This window comes from Oncorhynchus mykiss, chromosome 6 (genome assembly GCF_057628025.1).
Source record: "Oncorhynchus mykiss isolate SJ-2025 chromosome 6, ASM5762802v1, whole genome shotgun sequence".
In the NCBI taxonomy this organism is placed as follows: domain Eukaryota; kingdom Metazoa; phylum Chordata; class Actinopteri; order Salmoniformes; family Salmonidae; genus Oncorhynchus; species Oncorhynchus mykiss.
In genome coordinates, this window is record NC_143027.1 from 35398678 (window position 1) to 35416989 (window position 18312).

Here is an 18312-nt window from a genome sequence, read left to right on the forward strand (position 1 = left end):
AGCAGTATGTAGTCCACGTCCCCCCCAGGGCAGGAACCAGACCCATTAACAGATGCCGCATGATGGATATTGTGTAAAATGGGGCCATTTTCAGGAGGAGATAGAAAGAGTGCATGTCTGCGGGCCAGCTTGCCTTGGATAGATTAGGACCCAGCCTGTTTTATGCCTGAACAGAAACAGTAAATTACAACTTTCAGACATTACAGTATGGAGTTCATGATTTTCAAAACAGCAAGGACACATGTCCAAGCCTCAAGTGTACTACCATCGTTGTCAGTTAAGATTGTTATTGTTGGCCGAGTTGCTGGTTTATTACACGCACGCACATGCAGACACACACACATACACACACACATACACACACACACACACTGACTCTCTCCCACATCCAGTCTGGAGAGGGCCTAGCTGTGTCAGTGGGCAAGCAGGTCTTCGGGAAATCCTGCTAATGTGAATCCCATTCCATGTCCAATGCACACCATGCGGACCCAGGGATTAGGACTGGAGAATTACATCCAGGCAATCCCATCAGAGGTCCCTGCCTGTTTGTCACAGGGATCAACGGCACTGTGTGTGTGTGTGTGTGCGTGTGCGTGTGTGTGAAAGTCCGGCAACAATAAGGGCACCAGATTAGGATTAGGATGAAAAGGAAAAGCCAGGGGATGGCTCTGGCTGGATCATCTGATTCAGTGATGAGTGAGAGGTTATTATCGTGTTAGCTGCTACCATTGCATGCAGTCCCTTTGCCAACGTACTGTAATGGATCCTAGTTTTAGGTCCTCTGTGTGTGTGTGTGTCTCTGTGTCTCTGTGTCCTCTCTGTGTGTGTGTGTGTGTGTGTGTGTGTGTGTGTGTGTGTGTGTGTGTGTGTGTGTGTGTGTGTGTGTGTGTGTAGAACAAGAGCCTGGGGGATGTTTTCCTCTAGTTTACCATGCATTGTATCTATGTCCTATTACCAGTCTGCCACTCAGTCCTTAGGGACCAATCTACATTCTACAATCCTCTCAGTCTCTGATCACTGGGCCTACACAGCTCTTGGCTCCGAGAGAGCCTCCGAGAGAGCACTCACACGCACACACGCACACAGTTGGTAAAGCACTGAAAGTGCTAATGAGCATTTTGACTAATTTCCTGCATTTTGACATTTTGCTCGTTTCTGACAATTTCACCTTTCATTAGTCATTTTAGATGAGCTGCATCATCACCAAGTTGACAGTCCGACATAGTAATCATTGAAGGCAGTCAACCACAATAATGGCCTTAAAGGGATACGTCAGGATTTTAGCAAGGAGGCCCTTTATCTTTTTCCCCAGAGTAGGAGGAACTTGTGGATACCATTTTTATGTCTCCGCGTGCAGTTTGAAAGAAGTTGCTAACTAGCGCTAGCGTAATTGCTAACTGTGTTAGCGCAATGACTGGTATTCTATGCTATCTGCTAGCATGCTAGCAGATACCATAGATTTCCAATCATTGCACTAACGCTAGTTAGCATTGGCTTGCGAAACTACCTCTAATTTTTCTTCATACTGGACACAGAGACAGAACAATGGTATCCAGGAGTGCATCTGACTCTGGGGAAGTAGATAAAGGGCAAATGTATCCCTTTTAGTAACACTCAGAAATCCAAACAGTTTTTTTCCTCATAATTTGCTAGAGCATTTCTTCTTCTCTGTGTTACTACCTCCTTCACAGCATCAATGCAGTTTTCTTTATGCTATGGAAAACAGTATTCTTCAACCTTCTGGAGTCTGACCTTAGTGCATGACTGCGGTGCTTTCAATGATTAGGTAAGAAGGTTCCGGTAGCTACCAGCTAGCTCCAGTATGGTAAAGGACAGACGTTACCTAACCGTTATCTGAGTTGTTATTTAGCTTTGTCGTGAACTTCCTGAGAACTATTGATTTCTTGAAGGAGAAACACTGTCTTAAAGTCTTGTGTGGGGCTTTGGGGCATTGCATTTATTGAAAGAGATCTGGTTGCAGTTCAGAGTTGACATTTCTCAGTTCTTGGAAGGCGAATAAAAAGCTAAATGTAGCTGCTGAGGACGTATGGGTTCTGCCACCAGGAGAGGATAAACATACTTTGTGGGTACTTACGAAACTCAAGCAGAGCTCCTATGGAAAAAGAGAGCGTGACATACCACCTACCTACCAGAAACTGGAAACACACAGAGACGCTAGTGAAAGCAGGAAATGTCTGAGGGGAACAGCACTCTAGTTCTCTCACTCTGCCTGGGAGGCCATTTTGGCTCTGTCGTGTCTAACAGGGGTTTCATGTGAGTGGACAGACAAACCCAATTTGTTCCCTGAGCCAAACCAGGGGCATCTTGGGATAGGTGGGGGAGAAAGATTGGTGAAAACCCATTTCTGAAGTGGATTTGTGCCCATATAATCCTGATTAATTTTGACCCGTTGTGCTCATTTTAAACAGCGCATTACAGTAAGCGTGAACACAGCGAGCTTCGGGCTAAACCAGGAGCTTAGCGGCTTTGAGAGGCTTAGCAGCAGATGGCATTTTAAGCTGGACTTAATAAATTGTTTCCATTAAACTTACCGGCCCACACATACTGGATTAGGCGAGCGGAACAAAGGAAGGAGGAGAGCGAGAGAGCAGAAGAAGTGGTGGAAAAAACACAACAGCCACCACCACCACACACATATGACACTCCATGTAACTGTTACTGTAGCCACGGTTAAAGGTAGGACATGGTTTAGGCTACTGCTGCTTGCGTCACGGAGGTGGAATCCACTGTAGTTGGATGTAGACATCAACTCGTCACGGATGTCAGAGACTAATTAGCTTAATTGACATGAGGGTAAACAAATAAACAAATGAATAAACCATTTAGCTTCCCCTGTGGAGGATTTAGCTTTGTTTATCCTTACCTGTTCATATATAAACAACCATACAATACAAACACCAATATCCAGAGGAATGGTATTCAGAATAGCTTTTTTTCCTAGCATTTTTCATATCCAGAATTCTCAGTACCAACGTTGAGAACCCATTCCTTGTGGGGCTGAAGCCCCCCCCCCCCCCCCACCCCTCTCCCTCTCTCTCCCTCCTATGAGCTCATGGTAGCTCTCTAAGCCCTCATTATGTGCTACACAGCCCAGGGTCCCCGTGTCGAATCACTAATCAAGCGGCCTGTCTGCTCTGCAGCCCTGCCTGCCACTCAATAGGTGCTGAGTGCCCTTTGTTCCTGAAGGCTGCTGTTTGCTGCATGTCAATAACAGGGCTATGGCTTGGGTATAGCAGCCTATAGGTCCACTCCACACACAGCCAGGAATATAGAATAGAGTCAGTCATACCTCTTGCATACACGAAGAGAGAGAAGAGACTAGAGAGGGGGAGGTTGGGTGGGTCAGGGGCAGGGAGAACAAGCAGATGAGAGTGTGTTTGTAATGCACCAGGCGATGCTCCTCTGGCCAGGTCATTGTGATGTTGCTAACCTCAGCGCGGCGGCGGCACAGTGTTTGTGGGCTTTCGCCCATTTAAATAATGACCAGCTAATCAGCTTTGCAGGCTGTTGAGTCTGAGTGGAGGAGTGGAGCGAGCGCGTAGGAGAGAGTGGCTGACTGGGCCAGGCAGAGCTGGGCTGGGTTGGGGGCAGGCAGGATGCGTAATAGCGAGAACGCAGGGAGGGCGCAGGGGCTTTCTGTAGCCCACGCAGCCAGATTACAGGGCTGTATTAAATGCAGCCGTCACTGCGGAGGAATCTTAAGCCCGGTAAACCTCACTGCGGTACCTACTCTGATTGGTTTGACGAAGCGCAGCTTGCTGGAAATGCTTTCTTTATCAGGGCCTGATGGCCTGTATTGACAGAACACTTATGTCTGGGCGCTCGGGGGGGTTCGTCATTTGGCACATAGACCACAGACACACTGTGTACTGTGCCATGGGGAGCTGGGTTGTTCCAGAATTGCCATGCTTCAGCTGGATGTTGCGCCCATAGAATGGAATGATTATCTTTCTATGGTTCCGCCGTCACTGCTCTCCCCACACTACCACCTCCGTAGTTATTGTCGAGCCTGCGCTAAAGCTCATTTGTTTCCCTGATTCAATTTAAATTTTAAACAGGAGTAAATCCTTTCAGAATGCCCAGGCCCTTAATATGTTTCTCCCTCCCTGTGCTGTCTGTCGCCAGCCGGGGACAAAACAACATCACTAGAATCAGTGGGGAAACCAAAGCGTGTTTGTGTTTGTTTCTTTATTAATCCCCTCAGCTATTATTGTTCACGGTCATAGGAGAGCTTATGAGCTGGGTGATGATTTGTTTTTGGAGAAAGCGCCTGTTATTAATGCTCCTTTTATTGATAGTGCTAATGCTGTTTGTGCAGTCGTCCCTGTCAGAGAGATGAAAATGAATAGAGGGAGCGCTGCGGAGATAAGACACGTGTTTAATTATTAATTGAGCCATTACTGACAGAGATTGCCTTTTTTGATTTAAGGCAGGAAGCTGGCTTCAGGGAGAGAAAAAGCAATTACAGAATTCCCAGCCTGCACTGCAGCTGCCCATTGCTCCGCCGTGCGAGAGCGGAAAAACACACCGTGTTAAACCGTCTTTTTCCATAAATTATTTTAATTCTTCTTCAATATTTATAGCGTTTTAAATGACGACGACATTGTCATGTTCTATTCATAGGGAGAGGCAGGCAGGGAGGGAGGGAGGCAGGCAGGGAGGGAGGGAGGCAGGGATGCGGGCGTGCCAACAGGACTAAGCCACAGCCACAGCACCTCTCTGGTCGCTCCTCTCCTCTGCTCTGGAAGACACCTGGAGGGATTTGTTAGGTTTATAATACAGTTTAGGAAATGATGTCAGAACGCAGCACAAGATATTAGTCCTGTTTTTCTGTCATAAATATACTAGTTGTTTTTTTTCTATGTCCATTTTCTCTCAGGTCTTTCTAGAAGGGCAATTAGTTCCCTTGCAACGTCAATGCTGGTATGTCATGCGATCCCACAGTGCTTTGCTAGTTGTCCCCTTTAGAGGGTATTTTAGTTCCATTAGAAAACTGACTGCTCTGTGCAAGACCTCACTCTTAATGATATATTAACTTAGCTCCCGTGTAGAGTTGCGCTATGCTAATTGGGGACTTTATCTTTATAGTTTTTCCTAGCCACCGTGCTTCTTCACCTGCATTGCTTGCTGTTTGGGGTTTTAGGCTGGGTTTCTGTACAGCACTTTGAGATATCAGCTGATGTACGAAGGGCTATATAAAATAAATTTGATTGATTGAATTTGATTGACTTGCCGTCCTAACATTGGCCCCAAGCAGATATTTTAGCTACTGCACCTGGGTCGTGTTCAGTAGGCATGAAACTGATTAAAATGGTCCCAAACAGAGTGAACCACGAGGCTCTATCTAATCCAAAACGAAATGTTATTTTTTTACTTTGTCTTTGCAAAACCCTTTTTAAACGTTTCCCCACATTCTAATAGAGTGCAACTCTAGACAGAAGCTGCAGTCATGCCAGTCCCTGGCAAGAAACCCAACACCTGTCCATCATCCTTATCACTGGCTGTCGTCAGTGTCAATGGGTGGCGCAGGGCTGTTGTGACAGAGAGTGGGCGTGTAGTTGAAGGCTTTGTGATTAGGCCTCTCTGTGCAGCTGTCTCAGTGGTTTATTGACTGAATATGGATCCAGCTATAGTGCAGCTGAAGAGACAACAGCTAAGGGAGCAATTACTAAGTCACTTGTAGCCACCACTGATCTTTTCTGGAAGGTGGTTTATGAGGGCTGTGTGATGTCTGGCCATACAGCTGCCGAGCATATTGTTCAATATATTGTTTTTATCATTGAATGATAAAAGGAATATAATGTGCTACCAGGGACCAGTGACTCAGTCTATAAAAAAAAGTGGTCAGATGAAGCAGATGCTAAACGACAGGACTGTTTTGCTATCACAGACTGGAGCATGTTCCGGGATTCTTCCGATGGCATTGAGGAGTACACCACATCAGTCACTTGCTTCATCGAGGACGTCATCCCATGAGTACGTACATACCCCAACCAGAAGCCATGGATTACTGTAAACATTCACACTAAGCTAAAGGGCCGCTTTCAAGGAGCGGGACTCTAACACGCTTACAAGAAATCCCGCTACGCCCTCTGACGAACCATCAAACAGGCAAAGCGTCAATACAGGACTAAGATCGAATCGTACTACACCGGCTCTGACGCTTGTCGGTTGTGGCAGGGCTTGCAAATCATTACAGACTACAAAGGGAAGCACAGCCGAGAGCTGCTCAGTGACACGAGCCTACCAGACGAGTTAAACTACTTATATGCTCGCTTCGAGGAAAATAACACTGAAACATGCATGAGAGCATCAGCTGTTCCAGACGACTGTGTGATCACGCTCTCCACAGCCAATGTGAGTAAGACCTTTAAACAGGTCAACATTCACAAGGCTGCTGGGCCAAACAGATTACCAGGATGTGTACCCCCGAGCATGCGCTGACCAACTGGCAAGTGTCTTCACTGACATTTTCAACCTCGCCCTGTCTGAGTCTGTAATACCAACATGTTTCAAGCAGACCACCATAGTTCCTGTGCCCAAGAACACCAAGGTAATCTGCCTAAATGACTACCGTTCCATAGCACTCATGCCTGTAGCCATGAAATGCTTTGAAAGGCTGGTCATAGCTCACATCAACACCATCATCCCAGAAACCCTAGACCCACTCCATTTGCATACCGCACCAACAGATCCACAGAAGATGCAATCTCACACTGCCCTTTCCCACCTGGACAAAAGGAACACCTATGTGAATATGCTATTCATTGACTACAGCTCATCATTCAACACCGTAGTGCCCTCAAAGCTCATCACTAAGCTAAGGACCCTGGGACTAAAGAGCTCTCTCTGCAATTGGATCCTGGACTTCCTGACGGCTGCCCCCAGGTGATAAGGGTAGGTAACAACACATCCGCCACACTGATCCTCAATACGGGCTCAGTCCCCTCCTGTACACCCAGTTCACAACTGCACAGCCAGGCACGACTCCAACACCATCATTAAGTCCACTGATGACACAACAGTGGTAGGCCTGATCACCGACAACGATGAGACAGCCTGTAGGGAGGAGGTCAGAGACCTGACCATGTGGTGCAAGGACAACAACCTCTCCCTCAATGTGATCAAGACAAAGGAGATGATTGTGGACTACAGGAGAAGGAGGACCGAGCATGTCCTCATTCTCATCAATGGGGCTGTAGTGGAGCAGGTTGAGAGCTTCAAGTTCCTTGGCGTCCACATCACCAACAGACTAAAATGGTCCAAGCACACCAAGACAGTCATGAAGAGGGCACAACAACACATTTTCCCCCTGAAAAGATTTAGCATGGGTCCTCAGAGCCTCAAAAGATTTTACAGCTGCACCATCGAGAGCATCCTGACGGGTTGCATCACTGCCTGGTATGGTAATTGATCGGCCTCCGACCGCAAGGCACTGCAGAGGGTAGTGCGTTCGGCCCAGTACATCACCGGGGCCAAGCGTCCTGCCATCCAGGACGTCTATACCAGCCGGTGTCAGAGGAAGGTCCTGGGAATTGTCGGAGACTCAAGCCACCCTAGTCGTGGACGGTTCTCTCTGCTACGCACGGAGGGCGGCGCCAAGTCTAGGTCCAAGAGGCTTCTAAACAGCTTCTACCCCAAGCCATAAGACTCCTGAACAGCTAATCAAATGGCTACCCAGACTATTGGCATTGCCCCCCAACTTCTTTGCTGCTGCTACTCTCTGTTATTATCTATGTATAGTCACTTTAATAACTCTACCTACATGTACATATCACCTCAATTACATCGACACCGGTGCCCCCGCACATTGACTCTGTAACATTGCCCTCTGTCTATAGCCCCGCTGTTGTTATTTACTGCTGCTCTTTAATTATTTGTTATTCTTATCTCTTACTTTTTTGGGGGTTATTTTCTTTAAACTGCATTGTTGGTAAGGACTTGTATGTAAGCATTTCACTGTAAGGTGAACACCTGTTGTATTTGGCGCATGTGACAAATACAATTTGATTTGATTTGCTATCTCAGTTGCGCTTGTTATTACAATACAGAGTGATAGATAGTTTAGTGAGTATTAGGTTTACTATATTGAATCCACATGCTGTCTTCATCCAGTTTATGAAACATACAAAACTGTTTTGTGTGGAGCCACTGAGTAGCCTGAGCAGCAGAGCCTTTCTGCACCTCCTCCTCCTCCTCCCCCCTCTTCCTCCTCCTCTACTCAGACAGAACAGACGAGGTTTTCGTTGTTTCAGTGGCCATCTGAGGACCGCTTTGCTCGATCAGCCATTCCCCCGGCCAGTCGAGACACCGGGGGTCAGGGTTAAATGGTAAACTGACGAGTGGGCACTCCCATCTTTATTTCCCCTTCACCTTTACACCTCCCATGTGTGAACTTCTGCCGTCAGCGGCACTGCGCAACAAATCAGGAAAACAGATGTGGCGTTGCCGCGGCTGTGACCTCGAGGTGACACTTCTTTACACCTCGGCTGACATTTCTATTTGTGCACACATCCCATCGGCCCACGCACGGATGAGCTCCGCCACACACCTCGGTACTGAAGCACCCTCTATGAGTAAATGCGAAGCAGGCCCATTTAACCATTGATCGGCTCATGTTTGCGAGACAAGAGGGTGAGATATTTAAGCAATAAGTCACCTCACGGAGTGCTTGGACACAGCCCTTAGCCGTGGTATGTTGGCCATATGCCACAAACCCGAGGTGCCTTATTGCTATTATAAACGGGTTACCATTGTCATTAAAATACATGTTTTGTCATACCTGTGGTATATGGTCTGATATGTCACGGCTGTCAGCCAATCAGCAGTCAGTGCTCGAACTACCCAGTTTATTATGTTTAATATAGCGTTTGTTAGCTAGCGTTTATTCTGTGGCGGCTGGCCACACACTTTTTGAACAGAGAGAGGATGATAAGTGGCTGGCTCCTATTGGTGATGAGCTGAGAGTATAGACAGGACATAGAGATAGTAAAAAGAACTCAACCCAACCCTACTTAGCTGTGGTCTCCACTGCTCTGTCTGACCGAGCCCCTTTAGGAAGCCCAGTCCTCTCTAACTATCTCACTGTGGCATGGCTAGGCTGTGAGATCAGAGGGTTCCTGATAATGGAAAGGCTCCTTTGGAGATAATCTGCTCTCCCCTGCGGCTATGGGACCAGCTTGTGAGCCATAGAACCACTCTGTCATGTAGACAGAATGCTGTCGTCTCCATGGAAATGAGCCACCAACCAACCAATCAACCAAACCCATGGGCAGCTCCGTTTAAGTGACCGTTTCAGTAGGGGGCTGATCTAGTGCTGTGGCACCACTCATCTGAATCCAGTATAATCTCTCCTTCGCCAAGAGAAAGACAATCAGCTGCAGCATAGGCAGAGGTATTTGCGTTGTTTGGTTGGGAAATGCATGACGGTTGTCTTATCTCTGAAGCTAGTCAGCCTTGAATGTAAAGTGTGCTTTGTTTGTGTGTGGATGCAGCTCGGGCCGCCCCACACGCTTTTTTTCAATCCTTTCTTCCGAGCTACACTTGTTGTCTAAGCTGAGCTGTGTGTGTTTTTTTGCTGCTGTGTTTTGTTTGAAGAAAATCCCAGCTCCCAGCTCTGTGCTTTTAGCCTGTCTGTGTTGTGCATTCCGAGCCAATGTTGTTTGCAGATGAGACTGTGAGGCTGTAATGTTCACTGACAAAGCCAGATGGTGGGTGATTGGGGCAAACATGCAGCTTGGATAATATACAATCACTGGCAGAGGACAGTCAGCAGCCTAGATGGATATTACAAACATGCTTGTAATGGATTTTACATTTTGGGAAGCAGCTCACACGGGCTTATAAAGATTGGAACTCCATAGCCAAGAACAGGATGGAAGTGAAAGGGTTTAACTTCCATGATGGGGCAAGGACATCCATACTCCACACTCTGAGGGAGAGAGCATGCCATAAGGATGCTGTGTGAGATGAGAGGCCACACTAGGGAAGTGAGTCCAAATCAAACAGAAAAATCAGCCGTGGCATATGAAGTATTTTCATAGGAGGCGGGTGGTCCACTTCTGGTATTTGTACAGCACACTACTAACTCCCCCTCAGCACACTCATCATGTGGTATCGTAAACTTAGTGTATGTGTTGCTGTCAGTGGCCTCTCTGTCTGCTACCGCAGAGCAGGCTGAGACTACAGACTACAGGTTTCTCTGCTCCACGCAGCACCACACATGTTGGGTTAGTAGGGATAGACCCCGGCAATTACCCTAAACTCAGCACATGGCCAAATGAGTAACCAGATATGCACCACTGAGAAGGAACAGTTTGTTTAAATCAAACCCCATATTTTACCCACGCCAGGCAGGGCCAGCGTCATTAATCGCTCCCCGTGTTTTGTTAAGAGAGACAAGCGGTAATTCGTTCAGACATGGGTTCCGCCTTTGGAGAAAATAAACATGGAGACCACAGTGTAGACCCCCCCCCCCCCCCCCCAAATAATCAAGCGGTCATCTGTTTGGCTGTTGGTTTTGGCTACCACTGGTATTCCCCACGCTGCGGCTCTGGGACCGGCTGGCTCTGACTATCCCCCTAATGGCTGCTCGCTCTAATGTCCCATTCAGACATCCAGAGCAGCACTGCCTGGTATCAGACCAGACCAGAGAGCCTGTTATTCTAGTACTGCTGTGGAGAGGAGGAAGCAGCAGGACTGAGAGACCACTGCTGTTTGCGTTGGGTGGAAATAGAACAGAGGAGGAGCGTAGAGACAGAGTGCCACATCACCCAGGGAGCCCTGAGCACCAGTTATCATAGGTCAACTATGTTACACAGACACACGTTTCTTTCTTTTTTTTGCTCGATGTTATAGTCTTTGAGATGGTTGGATGCTCTTTTCTTTCTCTACTCAGGATTTCTTCCAGATGTGCAACATTGCTTTCCTCGCCTTATTTTGTCCAGCCTAAGATGGAGGTGGAGGGTTGATCGAGGGATAGACTATAAGTGGATGCAGTGTTGTGCTGAGACCCTACAGGAGGCCTAATAGACCAGCTGGAAGTTAGTATAGTGCTGTGCATTAACAGTATTTTTTAGCCCAGGCCCACTGTAACATCAGGCTTATCCTGGAGCAGGTGCGGTCGAGACAGAGGCAGAGGCGACAGGGTCCTCGGAGAGGATGAGCCATCTGTGCCTAAACCCCTTTAAAGCGGTTTAAGAAAAACACTCACAAGTGTGACAGTTTTAGCACAAGCATTTACATACAATCAGAGAGAGAGAGAGAGAGAGACTAAAGACTCAAACCTCAGTTTGGTTTGTGTCTTTCCAATCTAGAGGTTTAGGACAACATGCAGATACTACTGTATCATCATTATCATTTAGTAGTTAAGTGTGTTGTTTGTTTCGTCTCAGCTTGCTGTGTGTACCAGTGAGCCAGAAGCTCCTCAAGATTTTTGTAGACCTGTTTAATCTCCTGAATGATCTGGCTGGTTGAAGTCCAATTTCTCCCCTGGCTCCAAATCCCCTATCCGTACAACTGTCACACCTTCTCCTTTTCCGTGCTCAAAACAAATCCATTTTTATCAGTACTTAGAGTAGTAAAGTGAAATGCTACAGCTCACAAGCAATTGTTAACCTTCCCTGGCCTACACTGGCGTAACGCAGTTTGTCTAGTCCGCAAAGGAGTTCACCTCCCCACCCACCACTCACCAAGTATGGTTTACCGATCGCTATCCATGGTGCTGAAATTGCGACATATCTATGCGGCTGCCTATCGAATTGATGATAGGCGTTCTGTGGTGCCAGGGCATGTAACCTACAGCTTTGCTTTAGCTAAAGGAAAAATGTCTATTGGTAGAACTATTTGGTTGTCATTTTCATATCTTAAGCCTAACATTTCACAAAGCTATACACGGTGTCGCAAGGCTGACATTTAGACTCCTGGCTGGTGGCAATAATGCAATTACTTGTTCAGTACTAAAAGTTGAAATTCAAACATTGCAGAGAGTAAAATTAACATTAACATAAAATGAACATTAACAAAAATATGAACGCAACCTGTAAGTGTTGGTCTAATTTTTCATGAGCTGAAATAAAACATCCCAGAAATTGTCCATACGCACAAAAGCTTAATTATCTCAAATGTGTTTACGTCCCTGTTAATGAGCAACTCTCCTTAGCCAAGATAATCCATCCACCTGACAGGTGTGGCATATGAAGAAGCTGATTAAACAGCATTACACAGGTGCACCTTGTGCTTTGGACAATAAAAGGCCACTCTAAAATGTGCAGTTTTGTCACACAACACAATGCCACAAAACTCATTCTGATTTGCTGGGCTTGGCTCGCCAGTGGGTGGGCCTGGCTCCCAAGTGGGTGGGCCTATGCCCTCCCAGGCAGACCTAATAAATTCATTTCAATTGGCTAATATCATTATATGAACTGTAACTCATTAAAATCATTGAAATTGTAGCATGTTGCGTTGACATTGTTGTTCAGTATAGATACAACAGCATACTAATCAGCAACCAATTGATTTTTTTAAATATTCAACCGTCCAGTATAGACTACATGAACCTGCCATCCTCCTGTTCTCTCCCGCTTAGATAGAAAGTTGTTTTGCGTAAAACCAGTCTATTAATGCCAAATAATACAGTCAGTCTTCCCTCAAATCAAATAAGATCATGCTTTATTTACACTAGGTTTGTCACGATACCAGTATCGCAATATTACAATTCCATATTTTCTATGGCAATTTTATTTTGTATTTTTTTTATTAAACTCTATGGGCCAATAAAACCTACTTTATGTAAAATTGTGGGTGCTATAGCTTGCACAATAAACAAATATTACTCTAGGTGACAACATAATGCTGTTTGTTTCTAACATTAGGACATTTTTCCTCAAGAAATATATTCCGCTTCATGTTTTTCCTTGCGATACTGGTATCGTGACAACCCTCATTTATACAGCACATTTCAGACATGGAATGCAACGCAATGTGTTTCACAGGAAAAAAAACAAATAAAACAATCGAAAACAAAACTGAAACATTTACCACTCAACAAACCTAAGGATAAATTCAGCAGCTATTTATTGTTTAACACCGCAACTTTTGTCTGTCTAATGGCCTACACAAATGGGCTGCATTCAAGGTAAATTGAATTTCATAAAATGAAATCCAGATTGAGAGATTCCCATGGTATTCTGAAGTCCTTTCCCACGGCCTGTAGATCCAGGTTGCGGCCTACTATATGCCTACTGCCTATTGACAGACCACACAGTCTTTCCTGAGACATTGTGTGTTATGTGTCCATTGCGCTGCACGCAATTTAAACTTAGACTTGAATTATGCACTTTTGAAGACCCCAGTAAGCTCCACTCATTGCACTGGCGCCGTCGTAGCCTTGACCACGGGATTTATTCACCGACATCCCCTTACATTCAATCAGTAAAAAAAACTTTTTGGAGGGTTACTGTCAAAATTATTTACTAAATATAAAAAAAAATAGACATTGATGACAGGTGTCCGGTACGTTAGTGCTGGCCTCTCTACTCTGGTGCTACCATGAGTCTTGACCCAATTCCTCAGGCCCCGTCAGCACAAAGTGTGCGTATGTGTGCGAGTGTGTCAGTGAGCAGACAGAGCTGCATGTGTTGCAGCAGGGAGGCAGCCTACAGCAGCCCCACAGGTCAGGGGCTGGGCCTTGTCTCCATTAGTTTTCTTGACATGACTCCCTGCCCTCTGCTCCTTCTCTCCTCTCCTCTGCCCTATTAACTCCCCCCTCCCTTCTTCCTTTCCTCCCTCCCTCTGAGTGTGTGTCTTTCCTCTTTCCCTCTGAGTGTGTGTCTTTCCTCTTTCCCTCTGAGTGTGTGTCTTTCCACTCTCCCTCTGAGTGTGTGTCTTTCCACTCTCCCTCTAAGTGTGTGTCTTTCCACTCTCCCTCTGAGTGTGTATCTTTGTCTCTTTTTTATCCCCCTTGCGCTCCATGGAAGCACTCTAATTAAGAATGATGGATTGGGTGCTAGGACACACTGGGAATGTATGCTAACCTGATACACCAGCGTATTCTCACCCTTTTTGTGGTTTGTGTGGAGGACATGGGGGATCCCAAATGGAGCGACAGCAGAGGAGGCTTTGAGTGTTTGTCTAGTTAAGCTCTGCATGAGAGCTATTCTAAACATCTGCACCGTAGCCTTCTGACTATGTCATCAGCTTTGACAAGGGAAGAGATTCGTAGCAGCAAAATGGGGGCTTTCTTTCTGTCTTTAATCTCTTCTCTCTGTGTGCCATTTAGAAACGTCACCGCCGTTGAAATGTCCTCAGCTCTGACAAATGAAGATTGGAGCTATTTTCAGTTTTCTGCTGAGATTGACTTATTTTGCACATATGGCAATTAGAGGAGAATTGTGTTTCTCTCGCTCATCTTCAACAGCTGTCACGTCTCCGTCTGCAGTCCTAGCCTAATGGTAAACCACCCCAGGAGCAGCTTAGCACTGGTCACACTGTGAACAGAAGCCTCATGAAGGCTTGGTGTTGATTGCATCAGTGTGTCTGTCTACTGGACAGCTTGTGTCCTTAGGGGGACAGCATTTGAAACCTCGGGCACTTTAAATCACATCTCATGGGGGTGCTATCTATAGAGAAACAGCCAACAAAGGTTTAAGGCCCCCACCCTGGTCTGGTAGATAGGGTTACTGCTAGCCTCTAACATAGGATGATAAACAGTGGGTGTATTTATCATGGAAACTCATATAAACTGTCTGATAGTGTTGTTAAATGAAATGAATAAATGTGCATTCTTCTTATTCTGCTTTTGTCGACTATGAACTGTATTTATTTATATTTACTTTGATTAACCATTTGTTTTGTCTCAGGCGCAATATGTGTCCTGTGTCCTGTGCCCAGGCCCATCCATTAGGCATATGTCAATCTTTTACCTTTAGGAGCTAGGCCTATCTGTTTCCGAGAACATCACACTAAAAACACCATGACGTATATATCCTATGTGAGTCTTGGGGAAATGCAATGTGAGACACCAGTGATGATGTTCAACTGGAAGCAGGAATGCATTAGTGAAGGATGGACCATTGACGAGCTCTAATAACTACATAGGTATACAGGCAGTGGTCTGCAGGCTCTGATCATAACAGTAGAGAACTGGAAGGCTGGGCCTGTAATAACGCCAAGGTAAAATATGTCAAAAAGACATGACAGAAACATGCAACAGTTTATGGACGATCTAGTTCCAACTAACGACATCATAGTTGATTTCGTTTTTTAGCTTAGCTTTGACTACGAAGCTTGCTGTACTAGTATTCTACTGGATAAGAATCTATTTATTTATTTAACAATTTGCATAAAACAGGTGGGAATCTACATCAACATCTGGTCTGGAACCCACAGTCCAATTCAAAGCGAATAGACACAGTTATCTGGGAAGCACTTGACGAAACTCGATCTTGCAGAAAGTATTTATCCTACCCCTTCATGGTTCTGAAAAGCTATGGCGGCAAAACGTCAAAACATTGAATGATGTATGACAACTGGTGGAGAGTTGTCAACCTCCCAATTGTTGCTTTGTTTTGGGGGTGGAGAGGGGAGAACAGTTAGGCTATTTACTGAAATGAGTGGAGAAGAAAAACATGTAGGCTCTTTCAGCTCCCTGTCATGCCACTTGGGATCTGTTGAATGATTTTCATTCAGCCATTTCCTTCCATTGAGAAGTACTCAGTTAGTCACTGAAATATAATATCACATCCACTTAGTGACGTGGGCTCGTTGCAGGTTCATGCTTGAACTGACGCTGGAGAGTACCTTTATTTACATTTCCCGAATCCCCAGAAGAAACGTATCTGACAAACACATCTCTGCTGAGACTTGAAGCTTGAAGATGATGTTTTTTCTCTCTCTTCATTTCTCTGTCCTGTTTTTACCTCGCTTCTCTGTGGCTTGTAAACCATGCTGGCGGTCCTAATGGAGGATGCTTTCCGCCAGGGCAGCAAAGCAGTTTTGTTGAAAACGTTAAGGCATTATGCAAGCCTAAATAAATCTGCCACGCTGCTAAAGAAGTACAGCCCGCATAGAGCTCTGTTGTGCCCTGTAGAGAGACTGAAAAGGTCTAGAAGGTATCAGAGAGGCGGGAGGCTTGGTTGGGGAGGCTTGGTTGGTTGGTTGTCTCTCTCCACTGCACCATGATGGGGAACAGGAGTCCGGAGCCTTTATTAGAAGTGGCAGGCGTTGTCTCCAGTCATCTAGATAATTGCGGCGCTGCGTCCGCTCCTGTAATCAATCGAGACAGCTGCCGCTGCTGCGTTCGAGTCCAGTGGGCAAGCGTGTCGTGCTAATTAATGGAATGATAAGGCCAGTGCGCTCAGCTCAGAGCCGCACCGCACATCACAAACAACTTCCGGAGATGTTTTTTTTCTCTCTCTCTCTCTCTCTCTCTCTCTCTGTTTAATTCACCCTTGAAGTTGATAGCTGTTCCTCCCGCTGTATGTCTGTCCACACGTTCCCCAGGGCAACTGCCTTAGTCAGGGGTCAACGGCTGTGAAAGGGGACACATTCCAGGCTGCGGGGGGTGGCCTGTGTGTGTCAGATGAGCCATTAGAACTTGAGCTTTATGTGGAAAGGCTCAAAGATGTCATCCGCCTTTTTTCTTCAGGAAGTCTCAGTGGCACTGACCTCAAACGACCCGAGGGTGTTCATATGGGCCTGGGAGTGATTGGCACGCTGAAGCACGTGGCCACTCTGCAACAAAGCAGTACCGTGGGGGTAAACCCTGCTGGGTTTTGGGGTAGGAAAGGGGGTTGAGGGAATAACAATTTCATTGTGACCAGAGCTTTTTAATGGTTTAGCCACCACTGAAGCACATGGCTTGTACCAGATTTTGGCTAGTCGGCACATACAGGCATCCATATTTAACGCCTGCTAATCTGAATCTGCACCATCCCCTTCAACAGCAATCACATGTGCCACAGGAGACGATGACATATGCCTGTTGCCACATATAGCCATATGGGTTTGAATCCAGAAACAGAGACACTGATTCATACCAGACGGGGCTGCCAGCCCAGCTCTTCCAAATGAACATTAGGTGCTCACAATTGATGTGCAGGCTTTGACAGTAAACGTGTTACAGCTTAACACCCATCCTATTCTGTTGCCATTCGAGTTCTTTTGTCAGCTGCAATGGAAAGAACTAATTGAAACACGCCAGCTGTCCCCACTTTCTAGATATCTTGGCTGCCTCTCCCTGTTCATTTCCCATTAACATCTCTGAGTAATTTCACAAAGCATTGCCTTGGCCTCCCGCTAAATGCCATTCCAAACGCTCCCAGGCAGATGAAATAGTGTGAGGAGGGGAAAACTGACCATCGCAAATTTTGCTGTGATTTGATTATCAACATGACGACTTGCCGCTACTCGACGAGCCAGTCTCCCATTCATTCATTATCCTCCAAAATTATTTAGATCAAATCACTGCCTCTTTTTCTCTTCTTGTTACCCAGAATGCCTCGCAGGCAGGCAGGCCGGCGGCAATGAGGTATTGATTCCAAGACTCCATTTAGTTTTCTGTCTCCTGCCATTATCTGTTTTAGTCATCATCCACAGCCACTCAGTCAGTCGTGAGCTAGAGCTAGCTAGGCCTTGGCGTGCACAGACAGACACTGGAGAGATTAAAAAGAAAACCAAGAAGCCTGGTTCTACTGAGAAACAGGAGAGTTTCCTATTGAACAGAGCCAAGCTGGAAGGGAGAGCAAGGTGGAGCGTGTCCTACAGTACTGTCTGCATCCTCCAACTTTTTCAGGAGACTCCTCGTTTCATGTATTTACTCGCGTCTTTTTTTTTTAGATATCCTCTTTCTGTGAGCATCCCTGACTGTTTATGTTTCGGCCAGGCGATGATGTAATGTGAGCGAACCGCAGCGTTTGCCTTGTCAATGAGAACTGCTGGCGGGCGAGGTGACTGTGGTGGCGCGGGGTGGCTTGGATCTTCTCTCTTTTTCTCTCAGCGCCTGGCTGCAATGGCCTCTGGGCATGTTGCGGATTTTTTGCGTAATCCCAATGTCTAATCTTAAAACTGCATTTGCATGCAGGTTTGTTTCCTCCCGCCCTGGGTTGTACTGGACTGCAGGCCAGTGGTGGCTGTGGTGGCCAGGTTATTCATACAACTCTCTGATTTGCATGATGGATGGTTTTGTGGCAACCCAATTAGGACAGGTTTTAGATCTCTGATCCAGAGGGACTTTGGGTTCGTTTGCAGGTGGCCACATCCCTGGTGTGCCTGAAATAAATAGCAAAGCATTGA

General features: G+C 46.2%; 1 protein-coding gene across 38 annotated transcripts in view; it reads left to right on the top strand.

Annotated features, from left to right (window-relative positions):
* Nucleotides 1–18312, top strand: part of LOC110525840 (autism susceptibility gene 2 protein) — a 405912-nt gene that overhangs the window by 362240 nt on the left and 25360 nt on the right. The gene's annotated exons all lie outside the window — the stretch shown is intronic.